This window comes from Pleurodeles waltl, chromosome 10 (genome assembly GCF_031143425.1).
Source record: "Pleurodeles waltl isolate 20211129_DDA chromosome 10, aPleWal1.hap1.20221129, whole genome shotgun sequence".
Lineage (NCBI taxonomy): Eukaryota > Metazoa > Chordata > Amphibia > Caudata > Salamandridae > Pleurodeles > Pleurodeles waltl.
The window spans coordinates 149746055-149763259 of record NC_090449.1 but is presented as its reverse complement, the minus strand read 5'-3'; the positions used below and the strand labels follow the sequence as shown (position 1 = coordinate 149763259).

Here is a 17205-nt window from a genome sequence, read left to right as displayed (position 1 = left end):
GTCTCTGATGATGCTTCAACTGTCACTCTTCAATACAACAAGCATGCCAAATCTACTTTCCGGTGCCTTTGTATACTAAATGTGGTCCAGCTGTTGCTCTGCCTTTATCAGACACTCTCTTAAAAACTTGCCCTAGTGATTTCCTCCCTTGGATACTGCTACCACTGAAAACCCTACCACCTCAACACATTTTTCTCAAATCTCGAATATGTTCAACTCTATGCAGCCTTCTTTTTGTTCATTTTGAAATAACAGGACTACATCACTTCCGATCTTGCACTCCCTGTGTGATCTCAAATCACTAAAAATTGAACATTCACAGTTCTCCATCCTTCACGGCCAATTACCAAAAATCCTCACAAAACTGTTCGCCCCAAAGGATACAACCGGAACCCTTAGGTCTGCTAATATGCACCTAACTAACCAAATACAAGGGATTTGGTAGTCAGCTATTTGATGTTCTGGGCTCCTTCCTGTATATGTAAATATAAAACCTGAATGTAGCTTTGCCAAGTTCAGAACACCCTGAAAGACCAGTGTGTCCTCTCTTGCATTTTTACTATCCCTTTTCAAAACATTGCTCCGCAGTCGGTCATCATGGCCCTGGCTTGCTAGATGCCTAAGCTTTATATGCCTCCTTCACTTGCCTTTCAAAACTCAAAACTCTGTTCTTTTAAGGCTGTGCCATTTTCTATAATATTTTATGAGAGGAGGCCTCGAAATATCCTACTGTTATGTGACAAAAACACAAATTTCTAAGTCCCCATGTATGCAAAGTAGCATCCCAGCATCTGGAAATCTTTTCTATAAAACTATTACAAAGTGGTCTAAGGCTACCAGAGGTTGGTTAGTGTGCCTTACAAAAAGACATAAGTAATTACAGTGGAATTGATTAAATATGGAGTTGAAAACCTACTGTTCTTTAGCTACCTGTAAATGAGACCACTCAATAATGATTACCCTCCACACTCTAGAGTGGTTTCTAAAAGATGGCTCAGAAGTTAAACAGTCATGGCGTTTTGTTAGATGTACTTATGTAGCACAGGTTTTGCCATTAGTATGGCCTTGCTGTGTTGAGTGTGGTACCTTCTCGCCCTGATTTAAGGATTCCATCACAGACTGGAGTGTGAGCTGCAACATCAGTAGTACATTTGTGGTGTATTGCCTATTGCTGTTAGGTACCTACAAATATGCTGCCACTTTAAGAGCTATGTGGTATGGCATATGCATGTCTATCACATCCTCCAATATTAAATGAAGTAGAACCGGTGGTCTGGGTTTATCACCTAATGTTTGTCTTTAGTGACACATGCTCCCTGCCCATCATAAAAGCATGAAGCACCACATGAAGTTCGGAAATACTTTAAAGACTTACATTTTCTAGATCTGCTTTTGCCTGTCTTGTACGCTAGTGTGTGAACTCGATCTTTAGGTAGCGCTTTATAAATCACCATAAATGATTATATTGTTTACAATAGTTATATTTAAACAAGAGATAGGGCCCTAGATAATGAAGCTAGATGGGTGCTGAGTGAGGTCTTGCTAACGCATTTAGGTACCGTTGCAATTGTTTGACCTGCATGTTGCCCAGCAAGTTGTGCTGGTAGTGAGTTAACTTTAGTCAGTGGTGATGTTTGTGGTCTTTGATATCTATCTAATTACCTATTTGGTGCATGTGTAATGTCTGTTAGGTGTTCTGTGTAACATGTTCTGTTGTTGATTGGTCTGCGGTGTATCAGGTCAGGCGTACGCTAGGATGAGCTTTGCTGGATGTGCGTGAGGTTGTGTATCTAATGCGTTGTAGTGGATGTCTTCCTGTGTGTTGTTTTGTAGCAGTCGCTGCTGCTTTGAGCACATTAATACCCAACTGTATTTCACATTTCTGTTGTGTTGGATGTTTGTAAATTATTCCTTCCAGTGTGCTCTGTCGGATGCTGGGTTGTAGTTAAGTGTTTGGGGCGCACGGTAATGATCACCTACATAGCATATGCGTGTTGGATGTGTTTGATTTGTTCTGTACAGCGTGTTCTGTTAGATGTTGATTGGGCTTATGGGAACGTGTAAATAGTGATATGCTCACAATTCTAGGTGAAAGCACAAATAGCAGTAATTTAATTCAGCAACAGATAAGTGAGAGGGTGTGTTACTGGCCCATTCACCTGAGGAAAGGCATGATGAGATGATGGCTGACTTCATAAACTAGGACACTCTGCCGTGGCCAATTGTCTTTGTAAAGTGTGGTTCGGATCAGGAGATACCGTTTTGTCTCAGATTGTCAAGCCTCTGCATCCAACTCAGGAGGCGAGCCATCTATTTTCCGATCGGAGGACATAGCCTGCTACCTCTGGAGGGTGTGGGGCTTTTGAGTTGCTCACCGGCGAGGGATGACTTGAGTTCGTAAGGGTAAAGGGAGGTGGGTAGGCGGCGGCAGCTTCTTTTTTGTTTTGACATTACTCTACCTCTCCGGTGTGCAGGTTCCCAACAGGCCCAACGAATTTGCTAACATCTCTTCCTAAAAAGTGGGTGTCCGGGAGTAAATTATTCCAGCCAGAAGTCTAACATGATAATGTGCCTGTGGTAATGCAAGGCATCTAAATCAGTAACCAGCATCACTGCAACCACTGTGAAAGTATAGCGCTGAATCAGCTTCACAGCAGGAACTGGTGTTTTAAGCACCTTTTTGATTTTTGTACAAGAATCTAAAACCTTTTACCGCCTTAAAATATCCACGGAACAAACTTATGGTCAGATGTTTAAGTGTAATGCAAGAACACATATTAGCATAGTAGTCGACTGCCTGGTATTGTTTTTGTATGAGAGGAATCAAGAATCACCATATTGTAAACAACATCACAAAGAAGTACACAGTGCTTTGGTTCCAGGACTGCAACAAGTGCTGCGAGTAACGACTGATTACCTGAGCCATGTGACTTACAGTTCACGGACCTGCAGAATATAAATGCAGTCAAATTAAAAAGGGTGGGGACACAGGCAAACACTTTTAGCAATAAAGAGGAGCTCTGGGTTGTCTCTAAAATGCTAAGAGGCGAGTGATATTGGTAAGCCAAACAAGATGTTCACGTAATCACATTTCATATTTGTACTTAGTACGCCTATACCCATGGAAGTAATTTCCAGGGCGACCCCTGGCATTGCCTTTGCGACCCCTAGCTTCAGAGGTGGCAAAGTCAGTGCCAGGAACACACTGGCAGCTTAATTGTGCTCCCCTCTCTTTTTCTTCTGTCATTTCTTATTACACTAATCGTGAATTATAACACATTATTCACTAATAGACTACTAAAAATGTGGTACGGTTAGCTGGAATATGCCCTTCCACGGCAGTTGAGGTACATAAACAAGTGTATGTTGTGTGCGTGGTTGCTGGTGAGAGGTTGTTTATGTGAGAGTGTGTGTAAGTGTCTATGTGTGTGTGTGAGTGAAAGTGGAGGTCAAAGGGCATGTGATGTCACTTCCGCTACCCCTGGCATTTTGGTTAATTGATGTTCATGACTATACTATACTGTTTCAGAAGCCAGCAGGCTATTAAATTCCCTTAAACATCCACCCCATCTGGGCCTTGCACCACCTTCTCACTTTGGAATGGCACCCACAGCACCACTTCTACCGACCAGGCATGGACCCTTGTCCAGAACCAACAGAAGGGGACTGAGACCACGGGTCGCATCGAGGTTTCAGGTGATTGTTAAGACCACGAGGAGAAGGCAGAGAGACCCTGGAATCGGGTATTGTTAAATATCCTGCCACCTGATGTTGTGCTGCTGTCATAAGACGAGGGATGAGCCATCTTGGAACTCAGGGCCATTAACCAGCGACCCCAGGTGAGTGAATCCTGTGGCTCGGCGTGATGGCTTCCTCCTCACTTCATAGAATACACTGCCCTGGTCTTCCAAGTCAGAGAGACGAAATCCCTCTAAACAGTGTGAGCTAAATGAGTGGTGGCTTCATTATTATACATATTTACTGTAAAAAATGTGAATTAGGTGAAGATGAATCAAAATGAACAAACTACAATAATCAGTGTTCCAACAATATCAGTTGTTTGTCCAGAGCCGTGACACCACAGTACAGAAATGGATACCATTGCAATTATTATTAATAGATAAAGGTGAGATTATTGCTGACACTTTTGATCCATGGACCTTCGCTAGTTGAACATAACACAAAGACCTACAAGATGTTCTACTCTTGCTTGAATAAGGGTCCTTGGACGGTTTCAGTAGCCTTTCCTTAGACGGATTATGTAAGTCAGAGCAGTTGCTTTGCTGACACAACTCTGCTGTCCCTAGTAACTCTATTATTTTATCAAATGCATTGCGTCAGAAAAAGGTGACCGTTCAGCCCTTTAACCACTGCCGAGTTGACAAAACCTTTGCGCCCTCAGTGAGGCACTGTAAGTATTTTACACAATATTTATTGAAAAATCTGAGTGCACAGCGTGCTGATAACAGTAACACATGAAGCTAAAATAGCTTCAGCTTAAAGTACACTTCTTGTACGGATATCAGAATTGATGCTACTTGAATTAGATGAGTGGCAAAGGTGCTCAGAGTTGCAAGCAGAATACAGTTTCTGCCTCTAGTGGTCTTTAAATTAGCCCCCCGGGCTTCACCTCCTCTCGGGCTAGGGTTTTGGAAGCCAGCACCGCCTCTCTTGATCTGTACTAGTTCCAGTTGTTCTAGCTGACAAGCACATGCACTGATCGACTACTGGTTCCTGCTCCCCTTCCCGTCATGCACCTGTGCTCCCTTGACCTGCAGGGCCAATGGAATACACTCACGGCTAGGAGGCAGCTTTCTTTCGCTGACAGAGGCTAGGTTCTGTAGCATCCCACCCGTGCCTTTCCCTCGATACAAAGCTTACTTCCCCATATCCTTGAACAAGCTCTTTATACCTGGTTATCCTGCAGATGTGGGACGGTGCATGCTCTGGTGCCTATAGCATGACAACAAAGCTTCTCCCAGAGTTTCTGAAGGGGTTTGGAGTCTCCTGTTTTCTCCAGGTCAGACTGAAGAATGTGGAGATAAGGTACAAGATGGCCCATGCTTGCACGCGCATCCTCTGTTCCACTTGCTACAAATCAAAACCCTGCTCGGCGTCTTAACTTGCACATTTTTGCAGTTTGTTACAGGCAAGTGACCTTTTGAATTTGAATAAAACTGATGATTTGCACTCCATAAAAGTGCAACAGGTACTGGAAAGGATAGTAACGAGAGGAGTATAAGGAAAACAAGGACCATGACTTACACTTGGCTTTGGCAAACATACTCTGAACTGCAGTCATAACAAATGAACAAATTAAGTGCAAGTCTACAAAAATATCGATCAAACTGCATCATAGAGTCTGTAAAACAGTAATGATCGTGAGTCTCTTTGGTCAGTTTTGTCAACCATACCAAAAACGAATCATACATGTCTCCTTGTGTACAATAGCAAGTCATCTAATTTCTAGATGGAAAAAAATGAGACAGGTGTGTTTTTTGTAACTTATACACGTATTGATTAAACTGGAAAGCATACCTGGAATATAGAGATTGCCCACCTTAGAAACTCATTACGTATGTGCCTCAAACACATGCTTACGTGCTGTTTGTGATGCTGGGCTGCAAGCTCAGCGGCACCTCCGCTAGACATTAGAGGAGATTTTTCTTTACAGACAGACAAAGTAGAGATGGCAATGTATGTATACTCTTTATAAAACACACGGCCATCGTCTTAATACTAGCCCGGTCATATAGTGTTTGCCTATGTGCATGACAAGGTTTCCTGCACCCAGCTTGTTCCTGCAATCTTCAAATGCAGCATTGCAGGTTCAGACGTAATGTTATGTAGCATGGAACTATAGACTATCTGGCTGTGTACAGCAAGAACAGCAAATGCATACCTATAGATGTGGTAGGCAATAAAGGTCTTAACTGATGTACCCAGGTCACCAAATCAGAAGTGCTTTGTTTCCCTACCTTAGGCTCTTCACTTCCACTCATGCACCTGCAGTCTCTAAAGCTAAGTTTAGTGTCGCGGAACACATTACTAAGATGAGTATTTTTATTTATTTTTATATACAAATGAACCGAACATTTTTTCCTTTTCTTTTTTTACCAAAATCTAAAAGTGACATTGCAAATTGGCAGTTCACAAACATTTTACAGTATATTTCGAAAGTGGGCAAAATGACAACGTAAGCTTCTGTTCAGCGGCACTTTGGCTCCAAGCCTCGGGACTGAACGTGCGATCCGAGGTAGCACAGCTCATGCAGCAGACTCTCCGTTCATCTTTCTGTGAAGCTAGGATCCCCGAGCACCTAGCTGTGCCACGTTTTTGCTGTCTCGTGGTTGGAATGTGACACTACCCAACATTTCTAGGGGGCAGTTTTCTAAGAAACATCAAGGCTTTCATATGTGTGAAATACTCTTATTTCGTTAAAGGAAGTTAGAAAATGACTATTCTTGACTGTACATTCTGTATTTACCACACATTTGTCCCTTGTGCTAGGAAATCCTAGGACATTAACAAATTATAATCAGTTTCCCCTTGGAGGAGGAGACCATCATTGAAGAACTTCCTTTAAGTCTGCAGTTGGTGACTTTCAACCATCAGAGAAATATAGCAGGTCTCTACTACACCGAAGGGAACTCGGTCAGCCGTGTTGTGGAGGTTGCACAGGAAAAAATTTAAGAAGCACAATAACCCCAGTCAAGATAGAAATACGTTGTAAGAAAGAGATGTCAGAGACATTAGTTGTCAGTGAAGCATTTCAACCTTAAATACAAGAAGATAATGTATTCCTTTTCCAATTAGTTCACATTCATTGAATCCTAAAACCTCTAGGGCAGTGGTTCCCAACCTGTAGTCCGGGGACCCCTCTGGGTCTGTGAAGCCTCCACATGGGGTCCGTGGCTTCTTAGAAAATTAATATTAATAAAGTGTACATAGATAAAGTGGCTAAATGTGCAATTCAACATTTAAAACGTACTGTAAACGTCAAGGAATTGGAGGCTAAAAATGAAAGTAGTATCCTCAGATTGATTGTGCAAGTGCCTCAAACAATATAGTATCGACAACGTGTGGCTTCAGTTGAATTTAGAAAAGCTCCAACCTCCCTATTAAAATAAACATTTGTATTTTTTTATTTTGTTTTCAAACTAAATAACATGTTTTATTATTTGTGTATGTATTTGATGGACTGTTTCTTTATTTTTTTTGTATTGTCTTGCGGTTCAAATCATCAACAATATTTAGGTCTGGGTCCCTGGCTTTCAGTAATGACTCAGTGGTGGGTCCCAGGATTCCAATGATAATTTGGGGGGGGTCCCTGGGTTCCAGTAATGATAAAGTGTGAGTCCCCAGAAGTCAAAAGGTTGGTATCCACTGCTCTAGGGATAATCTGTCAAAATCCTAAAATTTAAGTTTATTCCTCACCTCAAGATGCTTCTGTATTTAATCTCAGTCAAAAAACCATCCGGTGGAAAAGAATTAATGCACAACAACAACTCGTAGAATGTATCCAACAACAAGAATGTCAGGGACCCCAGTGATAGAGACGGTGATAATAGCTCCCCAGAAATAATCAGCAGTAAAACACCATCCAGAGAGATTTATCTGCCAAATAAAATACTACTAGATCTACACCACAGCTGAGGACGGATATTCAAGGTCAATGAAGATGCATCAATAGCTGACTACAGATAAAGTTTTGGGGCCCTCTTGGGGTATGTCATACGCCTTTTGGAGGGCCACTGGGAAAGCAGAAGCTACTGGACCTCAATTGTGAGAGCATCTGTTGTCCCAGGTCCATCCTGCTATGGCTCACAAACTGGGCCATGGTCAACCCCATCAGCACTTGACTCTGAGTGGTAGCAACGATAAGCAGTCACAACAGGCATAGGCTTCCAAGGGAAATAGTATGTTAGAATGTTATTGTAAGTATGCCACAGTGGAATACTGTACACTCAATATTTCCATGGTACAAGTTAGTGTCCTGCGCGCTGTGGTTTTTCTGAGCTACTATCTTCTATTGCCCCCCACCTGCCTTTCTCCTCCTCTGTGGTCTGTGCAGCTTTTCCCTAAGATTAAATCAATAGGGCTATTATCGCTCAGATATAGACTAACCCTGTTTTGTAAATTATACTTTCGGGTGGCTAGTTGGGTTCATCTAATGCTGCTGCTCCTTCCTGCTTCTGGGTGGGATAACGTGTCAACCAGCACCTCTTTCTGGGTCTCATTGTTGGCTGCAGGTACTTGCCAAGGTAGACATGTCCTCAGTGATGCTGCTGCTGCATGTCTCTGATGACTGGCTGGCAATTGCAAAGCTTCATTGGTGGTCCCTATAAAAGATTGGATTACAGATTAAACAGCTGGACATATGCTCTTGTCAATGCAGCCCGCTTGAGCAGATCTCCTGGCATTGTGGCTACGCACTTGATGATCTCCGAATATCGATGTGGCCACGCACAGCTCAATCTCTGACTGCAATGTGGCCATGTACTACTGATCTCCTCTGGACAGCAAGTCACCACACTGGCCTAACCTCTGGGCAGTGCGACTTAGTTCAGGCCATGTTTCTTAGGTACTACAGCTTAGTCCAGGCCACGCTTCTTCTGGTACTATGAAAAAGTACTGGCCAGGCTGGGCACGGATCACAGCCCGAAAAGGATTGGGCAATCTTCAGGTCGAATTTTCATGGTCCCAGGAATCGCTGTTGGAGAAACTGTAACCCCTCAACATGGAGGGTCACAGCTCTTTCTATATCCTCCTTTACTTGAAGCCCTACCAGATCAGAGGTCACATTGCACCTCTGTTCTACTAGACAGTTCCTGTTTCTGCCGGGTTGCCAGGCTTCGTCCCTCCCTTTGCAGGCAGGCTGACCTTTAGACACTTCTGATCAGGAATACAGTTCTTCCAGCAAAGAGTAAACTCTGGTAATGTCCTCTCACCTCTGGGAAACTGGCCTTCAGGCAGACACCAACTTTGGTTGCATAGCAGCCCTTTGAGTATTTTGTGGAACACTCCTTTCCTTGGTTGTAGAGAACTTGGAAATAGACTATCAAGTGAAGTCTCACTTTCATAGAGTAAAAGCAAACAGGAGACGTGTTTGCTTCAGTTTTCTAGCAAGTTGCTCCTCAAACAGAGTCTTTGTGTAGAATTATGCTTCTCATTCCAGGGTTGTTTTTAGCTTGGAGCAAAATCACAAGGGGTGTGAACTTTCAGTACTGGTCTGTTATCAGTCAAACTGAAAGAAAGACCAGAGAAAGACACGTCAAGGTCTCTCCTAAGGGTTCAACACCACCTTGCACAACAGAAGCTGCAGTCTCACACTTCACCCTAGCCAATACCCACCAAATGGCAGTGCTTCAGGAAGGCTGGATAGCAGCACCTGGCTCTTGTAAAATGCCTAATTGAATTCCTAAAGCAGCCCTGTCTCCTTTTCTCTCATTGCTTGTGTCTAGGCCCCCCGCCAGCTTCAGGGATTTCAGCAACACACGTCCACAGTCTGGGAGAAACACCTGAGCTCCATCTTGTCCAAAGTCAAATCCAAAATGGACCCCCTGGCCCTCCATTTGTGTGCTCGCTCACACACACACACACACGATGTACATGTACCACACAGACTACATATACACATACACTTGAGAAATTACCGCTTGGATTGGCACAGATAAAATGGTCTGGTCACAACAGTGTTTTGACAAAACAAGGTGCTCCACCATTGCTCTATAGTAATGGTAACTATATATGTGTGTATATATATATATATATATATATATAAATATATATATATATATAATATTATATATATATATATATAACATATATATAACATAACATATATATATATATATATATATATATATAATGGTAACTCTATAGTAACGGATATTAGTTCAATGAGGATGCACCATTCCTGCTCACAGGACAGGTTCAGGATCTTCCTCAAAACAAGACACAGACCTAGGACTCTAATCACACTGTACATTATTGAGACTACAGGGCCAAAAGCAAAACCCAGTATACTAGATACAGGCAGACACCCACTCTAAGCAGCGGAGCACAACCGTACATCATGAAGGGGACATTCCTCGCCTAACAGGGTACATACTCGCCCACAATAGCATAGAGTTCACCAGATTTCACTACCTCAGTAGATAACATCTTGACATAGTGGAGGTCCTTGCCAAGGGGTATAGTTTTATGTTTTTATTTCTTCATTAGACTGCAGTGACCTTTGTGTAAAAAGTAGCATGCATAATAAAAAAAAATAAGGAAGATGGAGCTATGCAGTAGTATACAGGTATGATTTGTGCTCTCTTGTTTACTGTTAATTGAATATGTTTTATAATGAATGAATGGGCATCCTCATGATTGGTAAAGTGTCTTGTGATGAACAGGTGTACAGTGAGCCACTGTTCTGTGATATTTACTCATATATATATATATATATTTGTAAGTATGAATGTGTAGGCTTGTGTGTATATCTGTATATGTATGTTTGTTCACTGTGCAAACCACTGAAACTCACCAGTTATGGTTTACGGAGAACGCCATAACTTGCACCACCAATCATGTTTTGGTCTTTTGGTCAGTAATTTTATACTGTGCCGTTTTGAAATGAGTGTTTTGTTTTGTGTTTGCTGTACAGAGGGCAATGTAAGTTATGGCACGCGTTGCATAGAGTACCTTGTAAGTTTCAGTGGTTTTGGATGTTTGAACCAGAACCACTGGTTGTTTTTCAGTGAACTTCATGTTTCGTAACTCACTTAATTTCAACCCGGCTGCGCCAGGCCAGGATTTTGGCCTCCAGACATTCCACCCACAAGGGTTACACCATTAGCATCTGTAATGTCTGGTGAAGGAGGTGCACTTGTTTCAAATCAAACAAGCAAGATTGAGTCCAGAGGTTTCAAAAGAAGAAATGCATGTCCTCCCTATATTTGTGCTGTGGATTTTAGGTCAGTTCTGGACCTGAACGATTGCAAGTACTTCTATGCTCAAGTCCACCCAAAGTCATCATGGTGCTTAAGCTCCAAATAGACACAGAGGGCGAGAGGTAAGTGGCCAAATGAGGCACCGGAACAGAGAAGGCCCTTCTTTCTAAACAAGTTCTCCTGTGGCGAGTGACCGTTATTTTAAACAGAGCTCCTGTTTTGAAAAGATCTGAGTGCAGAAATACACGTTCTGTACGTTAGCGGTACAGGAACTGGGCATATGTCACATACACACGAGATGCACATTTTGCCATCATAGCCACACAAAAATACTACACCAAGAATTCTTAGATTGTTTTGTCAGTCAGGAATGTTTTTGGTTCAATGTGCAACCATTGGATCTTCTCAGATGTGCAAGTGTCAGAAGAAACCATATCCTTGAACATTTATATCTGGAAGACCGCCTCTGGAAGTCAGTTCAAAGAACCTCGTTTACAGGACTTCCATCCAGCAATAGCAGTCACATGGAAACTAAACTTCCACCTGAATTAGGACAAGTTGAAAAGCATGATGGTCCAAAAGGTCTGTGACTTGAGAGCAGGGGTGAATATAATGCAAGCAACTGTATCATGTTATCAGTAAAGAGCAATAATATGGTTAGAGTCATGGTTTCTCAATGTAAGGCCATAGTCGAGTCTCAATAGCTGTGATCTACATCACTGCAGCTGGGCACTTAAGCACCAAGGAAAACCTAGTTATACTCAGTGGCCAATGCAATAATATAGCTGCTTAAACAACCATTTTGCAACATCTGGATGTAAGGAATTGTTGGGTGACACGCTCTATCTTATAATACTGGCTAGATGTAAATGATAGACCGTGTCACGCAACACCTCCTGCCAACGGAAGTGCAGTTGTACCAACTTACCACAGTTCTGAGTGGGTAAAAAGGACAGGGTGTGCCGGACAAAACTTCAGTTTACTGACACAGTGAAAGTTCATGTTACGGACATAAAATGAACTGTTGGGGAGACAGATATTTACGCCGGTTTCCTACACCCTTTCTCCAAAGAGAGAACACACACGCAATCTGAGCTGGTGTCACTGATGGTTTTATTAGTAACTGTTCTAGTGAAGAGTCTATGCAAAAGTATACAACAGATATGAAAAGAAGCGTGGCGATTAGAAGTGAACGGAGAGTAAATAATATAAAAGAAGGTAGCATAGTATAGGAATTCCCATCAGTATTGCCAAATTGGGTTATTTCCCACACAAACGGGTGATATTTTTCCCCATTGTGCGTGAGGAAAAAAAATCAACTGTTGTGGAGCCTTTTTGGGCTTATTTGAGCCCTGTAGCAGGACTTTTTTATGCTGAGACGACGCTCCCTTATTTTATCCACAGTATTGCAATCAAAGGACTCATGCATTGACTCACTGAGCAACTGCAAGCTGATAGGTGCATGACCGCACTGCATGGTGCCCCTGTCTCAGTCACTGCTCTGCTTTACTCAAATGGCCTGTCCTCTAGCCCCTCATTCTTTACAACCCCTCTCCCATACCCTCACGCAGGCCCTTGTGGCTGAGTGGCTAAAGGCATGCTTGTCATTTTTGATTTTCTCTGTCTGTGATCAACTGCAGCTTGTCACTGGCTCGGCCACTACTCCGAAAGGGCCTCTATTGAGAGGACCTCAACTCAGTCTGGACCCACCACTGGCTCTGCTGCCTGTGTGTGTTCGGTGCACATTACAGGTGGTCGCTGCTGGTCAAACCAAGCCAGATTGTGCTCAACCCTTGCACCCGCCCTTACGGCAGCCACAACCCACCACCGCCTATCACTCATGACTTAACTGGGTCGTGATTCCACCGAACAGTGCTTATTTTGTAAAAATAAATAAGTGGCAGGGCCCACGGCAGGAGACTATGGCAGCTTGCGCCACCCCTTGCCCCTGCAAGCACTGCAAGTGACAGTACTAACACAACTACTAACCATTGCATTTCTATAAGAGTGACATTTCAGACTGTTTCGGGGCACCAGTGGTATTAGTCGTTTTTAATGTATATGTAATTAACAATTGTTGTTCCCATATCTTAATTAGACAAACAGCGCCACCATGTGGCAGACTGTCATAATTGCCTGCGAGGACAATTAAGTGCTGGTGTCTTGCACTGGAAACCATTGGCTCAAATTAAGCACTGCACCTGACCCACCAATGGTATCAGCACGAAGGTGCCGCAAAGCAGCGTTGTCCAAAGGGGGCCACCTGTGAGGCACCACACTTTCCTACTTCAGTTTCCTGGGTTGGCTTACTTGATTGTTCTCAAAGACGCTGCATTCTGCTATATCTCAAAGAATTAAAGGTATCCTCTTCATAAAGTAGAAAAGAGTTAACATGCCTGCTAAAATGCACAACATGTAGTAGGCAGATCACTTATTTCTGTTTAATGTGGATAGCTCAGCGGGTTACTTCTTTTGCCACACAGATCGTTTTGTTGCTTACAGATTATAAATTACAACTCAAGACAGCACAGTGTGCTGTGAACCGGTATCAAGGAATTGCGTGCAGTCTGCAAGACATAGGTTTAGAACATCATTGTTTTTTTCTCAGTCAGTTGCTATAAAGGATTCCTTTGAGGAGTAGTAAAGTCTTATCAGTACAGACAACTGCATTACATTTTAAAATCTAACTTTTCGTTTCTTCAGATCAAGCACACAACCTATAATGCATGCCAATATGGGTGATATATTTGCCGCACATTGATTCACACTTTTGTATGATTCATTGTCTTTGTGTCTGATATGAAGCGTCCATAACGTAGAGATGACTAGTGCTATGAAATACATTAAATGTAAAAATAGATTTGTTAGTGCTATTTAAATCGGTGTTAATGTAAATACTCCAATCTATACATCTGAAATTCTCACAGTGCCAGCAAATCTATTCCAAACGAGTTGAACAAAGTCAAAAATCTGCCTCTAAATCATTGTTTCTCTTAAACCCAAGGGTGACGTGGCGGGTCTGGGGCGCATTGACCCACCTCATACACTGTCCCTTAGAGACTCATGGTTAAAAATACTATCTTCCCCTGCCAGATATTACGTAGGAGGATTGTGGCAGGGCCCCTCCATGCTGTTCATAGTCTAGGAGGTAGGAGAGACAATGGCAAAGTCTGGCATAGTCTCCTAGCGCCCTCCTGCCCCATGGCTTATCCCCTCCTGCTCCATTCCCTGTATCCTCCTTACCTCTGCCTTGTACCCTCCTTACCCCATACCTTAAGGTTTCCTATTTCGACTGGCCCTACCCTCTCACCATTTTGCCTGTACCCTCCTGACCTTTGGCTTACATCTTTCTGCCCCCACTTTCCATACTCTCCTGCCTCATGGTTTGCACCCTCCTGCCCTGTGCCTTGCACCCGCCTCCCAATCGCTTAGACCTTCCTGCTCCATAGCTTATACACTCCTGCCCCATGGCTTGCACTCTCCTTCTATACAAGAAAAGAGAATGAGCTACAACTAATGCTCACTGTTGTCTACAATGTAAAACAACCCAACAATCAAGATAACAGAAATATGAAAAAATGATATTTATTACATATGTATGTACAACAACATGAAAAAACGCAATAATCAAAGTTAGATATAAAAATATTTACATATTCACAAAGAAGGACACAAAACACTCATATATAATGAATAGACAGAGACAAAATGTTAAACACGACACGACACAACAGATAATAGAAACATAACATTAACAAAAGAAAATCCAAATTGTCCAAGATACAATAAGATATAAATTGAGTATACACTTTCTCTTTCTAAAGCCTTAGTAATATTTGTACTAATAACATGTTATAACTCCAAACAAAGTAGCGTCTCCACCTAATTCATGACGAGAAATTAAGTACTTGGATCTTAAGGTTCATAAACCATTATAACAACTGTAGGAACTATCCTTCTGCTTGGTCTTTCCTGTCCTATCCTGTGGCTTACTTCCTCTTGCTCTGTGCTTTAAACCCCTCCTACCCTACCGCCTCTCCCCTCCTGGTCAATGGTCAGCACCATCCTGCCCACCCCCTCCTGTCATCCTGCCCTGTGGACTGTACCCTGCTTTCCCTTGGCCTGCATCCTCCAGCTCCACTGCTCCCACCCTCCTATCACTGGTCTGCACACTCCTACTTTATTGCCCTACCCAGCTGTCCAATATCCAGTATAGGGTGACCATCCATTTTCCATTTTGCAGGTTGTGTCCTTTTCCTGAGCTGGATTTACATTTAATGGCGGCGTGTACTCCAGTTTCAGCAGTATAATACGAGGCTTGCATGAAGTACTTTTGTTGGAACTGTATGAATGGCACTTTTCACTACGAGGAAAGGGGACCCCGTGTCTGTTTTTAGCTTGTCAAAGCGTTAAACATAAAAGAATTAACCTATGAGATCAAATGATTAAAAGATGCCTATAAAGTGGCAAAAGTGGACAATGTAAAACAAGGATCATGAAAACAGCCCTGGATTCCTTACTCGACCAAATTGTGAGATCTTAGGCATAATATGTTATTTCTCTATGCCTCATTTTCCTTCATCAGGTTGGAGAGCACTTGCAAATATGATTATAATTATTTCAGAAATGCTTCCTGAAATCTGTTTTTGCAGAATTTTAGAATTGCAACTTTGGACTGATTTTAACTGATAATGTTCTTCATTGGACTGAATTTGAGTTTTCACTTGGACAGCTTGGACTTGGGACAAATCTCAAAATCTGGCATCACTGATTCCCATCTTACTGAATACTGTCTATGTATCATTTGTGCGCAAAGCTCCCTCATCGTGAGAGGCGCATCACATTTGAAAGCGAAGGGGCAGTTAACAGTTGCGCACAAGCATACGTTTATTTATTATAATGGAATGTTGTCTAAGTTAGCTTCTTTGGTGAAGATACAACGTTCCCTGGAAGCCAAAATACACATCTGTCCTTGAGACAGCCAATTATGATTTTTTATAGTAATTCTAACAGTAGTCCTGAGAATATGCCCCCCCCCGATTAGTGCGGTAATGTGAGGAAAAACCTGTGTAATTTGTGTATAATTTTATATATGATGGTCCACCTAGTTCAGTAATAAATTAGTTACAATAATACAGTAACTAAACACACTATGAGAACAAAGATGCTTACAACATATTGTCATACAATAAAAAGAATGAATGCAGAAAAATAATCATCAATTGCAAATAAGAACCTACATATTAGTCCCTTAAGCCAGTGGTTCCCAACCTGTGGTCCGGGGACCCCTGGGGGTCCACGAAGCCGCGTAAGGAGGTCCGTGACTGCTTAGAAAATTAAGTATTATTAACAGATTAGGTCCCCAACTTTCAGTAATGACTCAGTGGAGGGGTCCCTGGATTCCAATAATTATTCAGTGGGGGTCCCTGAGTTCCAGTAATGATAAAGTGGGGGACCACAGAAGTCAAAAGGTTGGGAACTACTGCCTTAAGCTATAGAAGAATGGTAGAAGGGGTGCAGAATAAAGCGCTATCCTACTAAAATTGTGCAAAGACGCAGGTGTTTCTGGAGGGTTTTCAGACATAAAACGCTGGTGGCTGCTAACTTGTTAACTTGAGTTTTCAAAGAAGGATGACTATCAATTGTAATTGTTTTTATATAGTGCTTACTACTCCTTACGAGGCGTCAAAGCACTTTTCGGTGAGTAGCCGGCACTACCAAGGGCCGGCTCCATGGCGGTGCCTCCAGAGCAGCTGCACCTGGTGCTGAGCTCTGAAGTGAATGTGTTTAGTAATAACCTAAGGGTTTGAAATCACCTGCTGCAAAGTTCCTCATGTGTCCAGCAGTTTTCAGGCAGCAATAAAAATGTCAAGATAACGCTGGCGATTAATGTCCTGCTGAAGAGCGATTGGGATTTTGTTTAGTGGCAATTTTGACGCATTGTAAAATAGTACAGTGGGTAATATGCCTGCTCAAATAACGTGTACAATGCAGATTGCAGCACTGTATCTTATTTGGCTACCTCAGTGGGTTACTACTTTTGTCACAAAGATGCTTTTGTTACTTGCAGTTCAAAAATTACAATACCAATATAGCACAGTGATTTATGAACTGCCTTCAAAGAGCTGTACGGAAAGTGCATTATGTAGGTTAGAATGTTGTTTTTTAAGGTTGAAGCTGGTTTGCTAACGACATCTTGGGGACATTTGGAAAACTTCCCTGGGAAGGTATTCCGCCCATTGCTTACAATTGGCTTTGAGTTTTG

At 42.4% G+C, this 17205-nt stretch overlaps 1 protein-coding gene across 2 annotated transcripts in view; it reads left to right on the top strand.

Annotated features, from left to right (window-relative positions):
* Positions 1-17205, top strand: part of FLCN (folliculin) — a 168066-nt gene that overhangs the window by 59871 nt on the left and 90990 nt on the right. The gene's annotated exons all lie outside the window — the stretch shown is intronic.